The sequence below is a fragment of the Mus pahari genome, chromosome 5 (assembly GCF_900095145.1).
Source record: "Mus pahari chromosome 5, PAHARI_EIJ_v1.1, whole genome shotgun sequence".
NCBI lineage: Eukaryota > Metazoa > Chordata > Mammalia > Rodentia > Muridae > Mus > Mus pahari.
The window spans coordinates 134,602,959-134,607,260 of record NC_034594.1 but is presented as its reverse complement, the minus strand read 5'-3'; the positions used below and the strand labels follow the sequence as shown (position 1 = coordinate 134,607,260).

Below are 4,302 nucleotides of genomic sequence, written 5' to 3'. Positions count from 1 at the left end.
TTCGGTACAGTGCTTTAGTATTTGAAGGGTCCATTTCAAGAGCCTCTAAGTAACTGTCAATTGCCCCCTGCCAATTTGACATCTTCAGCTTACAAGCGCCAATATTCAGCACACAACTTAAGGCTATAGGCTGCAGTCTGGATGTGTCTGCCTTCTCAATAGCAGCCTTAGAACTAGCCACGAACCTTAAAACCTTTGCATACTTTTTAATAGCCATCTCCCAGTTCTGAGGCTTGAAAAAAGTATTCCCAATGTTTTTTAAGTCTTCAGATAGTAATAAAATTTTATCTACATCTTTTAAATCTACATCTGCATCCTCGGGGAAGTCTGGATGACTATCATCAGAGCCATCTTTGGGGAATATTTCCCAGTGATCCCCTTCTTTCAATTCTCCACATTCTGCAATTACAGAGTTTAGCAGGTTTTTCACCATTCACTTCTACATTTTCAAGCATCCTCGCCACACCTAGTCCTTTGATGACTTGACCAAATACCACATGTTTCCCATCCAAATGAGGAGTTGGAACTGTTGTGATAAAGAACTGAGAACCATTCGTATTGGGGCCTGCATTTGCCATGCTCAGCAAACCCTCCCGATCATGCTTATAATGAAAATTTTCATCTTCAAACTTTTCACCATAAATACATTCGCCACCTGTCCCATTCTGATTTGAGAAGTCTCCACCCTGAATCATAAATTTCTTAATAATTCGGTGGAAAGGGCATCCTTTAAAATGCAGAGGCTTCCCGGTCGTGGGCCCAGTTCCTTTTTCTCCTGTACACAACACACGAAAATTTTCTGCAGTTTTGGGAACAATATCTGCGAACAATTCTAAAACAATTCGTCCAACTCGCTCCCTGCCAATGTCCACGTCAAAGAAGACTCGCGGGTTCTTGGAGTTGGAGGGCTTGGCTGCCTGGGAAGGGTGGGGCATCTTCACTGCAGACGCTGGGAAGTGGGACCCCTGGGCTTTTGTTTGTAATCTTATCTTATGCACACAGGTGCTTTGTCTGCAGGTATGTTTGTGCTCCATGTGCATGCAGTGCCCACAGAGGCCAGAAGAGGGCGGCAGATCTCCTGAAATTGTTACAGACAGTTGTGAATAGCCTTGCCATTGCTGAGAACCAAACCTGATTCCTCTAGAAGAGCAATCAGTGCTCTTAACCACCAGATATCTCTCTATTCTCATGTTTGGGCTTTTAATTGACCAACACCCCCCTTACCAAGGCCTCATTCTCAGTTTTTGTCTCCTTGAGTCATTTAGTCTCCAAGTTGAAGATTCTCCCCGCAATGTAGGACCTCCGAGCACTTCAGTGGCTTTCAGTGTCCTGTTATCACTCACTCTGCCCTGTTGAAGAGCCATACCTGTCTCCACGCACAAACCCCACTCAACTTTGACCTACGCATGAGGTAAATTCATTCCCTGTCTGTGATGGTTTGTATATGCTTGGCCCAGGGAGTGGCACTATTTGAAGGCGTGGCCTCATTGGAGTGTATTACTGTGGATGTGGGCTTAATCCTAGCTTCCTGTAAGTCTGCTAGCAGCCTTCAGATGAAGATGTAGGACTCCTCCTGCACCATGCCTTACTTGGATGCTGCCATGCTCCCATCTTGTTGATAATGGGCTGAACCTTTGATTCTTTAAACCAGCCCCAATTAAATGTTGCCCTTATAAAAGTTGTCTTGGTCATGGTGTTTGGCCACAGCAATAAAATTCTAAGATACTGTCCTTTGAGTCACTGTGCCGTCTGTCATTCCAGCTTGTGCTGTCTGTCATTCCAGGTATCTATACCCTAATCAGTAGGAATAAGGGGTATGAGAGGAGGTATTTCAGGAGTACACACAAGGCCAACTCAGGAAAAAACAGCCAGCATGCTGCCCAGTTACACTGGCTCCCACATCACTGTTGCAAAACACAAGTAGCTTATGGCCCTACTATATCCAGTGCCCCTGTGTCTATGAGATTGCATAAGAAAGTTCCCAGGCTTGGGGGTGTGACTCAGTGGTAGGTGGCCTGTCTACCATTCTTGAGGTGGGGAGGAGAGGACACTGACCAAAACAAAACAAAAACCAAAAAAAAAAAAAAAAAAAAGAACCAATCAACCAAATTACCTCATGTGAACCACCCTTAACTGTGTAAAAACACAAAAGGGCAAGCAATATTATTTCTGCTTTGCAGAGCCTCAGGTTAAGCAACTTGTTCAGCCAGCCAGGGGGGACCTGTGCTTCCTAAATCGGGTGCTGGAGTCCCCGGCCTCCCACCATTATCTATGCCCCTCCCCCTAGCCCACTGATTCGCTGGGACTCTAGGATCAATCTTGTGTAACTCTGAGTTTGGAAATATGAACTGTCCTCTTGGTGGGGGGTAGGGGGAACTTGTTGAAGCAGGAAGTAATTTTTTTAAGCCTCCCATTCCCTGTTCCCCCCTCTCCCCAAGAAATAAAGTAAGCAAAACAACAAAAAAGTTCAGGCTCACTGGCATGACAACTCAAGTCTTTAATCCCAGTACTCCAGGGGCAGAGGCTGTAGATGGCTGTGAGACTGAGGGCAGCCTGTTCTGCAGAGTGACTTCGGGAGCCCAAAGTCAGCCAGAGATACTTAAGGCCTTGACCCCAGGCGGGAGGGGGAAACTGTAAGGAGGGCGTGGTGACTGGAAAAGCCCTTAGGGTCCCTCAAGATCCTGTCTCAAAAAGAGGGGCTCAGTAACCTATGTTTGAGACCAGCCTGGGCTACTTGAAATCCTGCCTCAAAATCAAAAACAGTAAGAGCGCAAGGGTAGCTCCGGGGCACAGATGGCTGCCATGAAAGCCTGGCAGGCCGGTGAAGGAGAGAATGGCCGCCATACAGGTTTCCTCTGACCACCACACACACACTGAGGCACCCGTGCCCTCCACATACATCATGAGCACACACACGTAGAGCAGTAAAAATAAGTCTTTGCTTCCTCACATAGAACATCACAGAAAATCCAAGTCTGGTAAGGGATTAATACCCAGATATCCAAGAAACTGAGTGTAGTGGCTGTTCCTGGTTGTCAACTTGACTCTATCTGGAATGAATTGCAATCCAGAATTGGAAGGCACACCTGTGATCCTAATCTGGAGGCTGGGAGATACAAGTTCCTGACCTTTATCTTGGCCTGGAGATCTTGAGGCATGGTGACTATGAATCCCAAAAGATGAAGACCCCTTTCTACTTTAATAGGCCTTAAACAGCACAATGGTGGGTCACTCCCACCATATATTGCTAAAGCCTCCCTTCCGATACTGATGAGATGTGACTTACTAAAATCTATATCCCATCTTTGTTACACTAGACCCAAATGGGAAGGGGATGCTCTCTCCCAGCTCTTACATGGCTAGTAGTCTGTCTTCAGCCGCTCTCAACCCTGCATCTTATTCCTTCTCTATTGTGTTCCTTGTCCAGGAACTTAAAAGTCCCACCTCTGTCTTCCAGCCCAGCCATCGGCTGCTGGCAATTTTATTTATCAATCAAAGCCAACTGGGGACAGGGACCCTCAGTGTCTTATATGCAGACATGTGGGTCCCGTGTAATTTTGGGAGCCCAAATTAACATAAGTAGCATTAGAACCAATCCACCACACCCTTGGTCCTGGAGCAGGCACCGCTATAAAGATGCTCAAAAGGAAACCTTGTGTTTAGGAAGTTGGTCACGCTGTGCTGACGTAAACCATGACTAATGTATTGAACCACCACCGACTTGGAAATAATACTTACCTGTGGCATCTCTGTCTGTCAAGGAGCAGTCTGAGCACTTCTGCCATGAGAATGTCAGGAGCGAGGCAGCTCTGGCTTGGGAGACAACGCTTCTTTGCGTTCTAAGTGGTAACTCCAGAAAAGATGAGTGATCCACAGGCCCTTCAGCCTGGAATTAGTTGTTGTTTTGATGCCATTCACCTGGTAGAGGTCTGAAGCCAACTGATAGTTAAAGTATTGAAACTAGAGATTTGGAGCAGGTTTAATCTGGTTTTCATATTTGATAACAGTGAGTTTGCTGATTCATATGATTTCATGTCAGGGAGACCTTCAGAAGGCTCTGCTGGCCACAAAACAGGGGCATGCCCACGTGAAAAGAAACTACAAAAGCCTCCAGCTGAAAACCATCACACTGGGCTTTCAGGTTCCAAGCAGTTCCTTGCACTTGTCCCTGGAGGAAGTGTATCCAGTTATGGCCCTTAGCGGGAGACCCTGGGATTCTGTTCCCTATGTCTCTGCACACGCTTCCTGTCATCATGGGACCTAAGGTTGTTCTGCTCAAAGCTTGGTGGAGAACCCAGGAGG

At 46.5% G+C, this 4,302-nt stretch overlaps 1 pseudogene; it reads right to left on the bottom strand.

Annotated features, from left to right (window-relative positions):
* The window catches only part of LOC110322040, a 3,503-nt pseudogene extending 2,568 nt beyond the window's left edge, over nucleotides 1-935 (bottom strand).
* Between the last annotated feature and the right edge of the window lie 3,367 nt (nucleotides 936-4,302).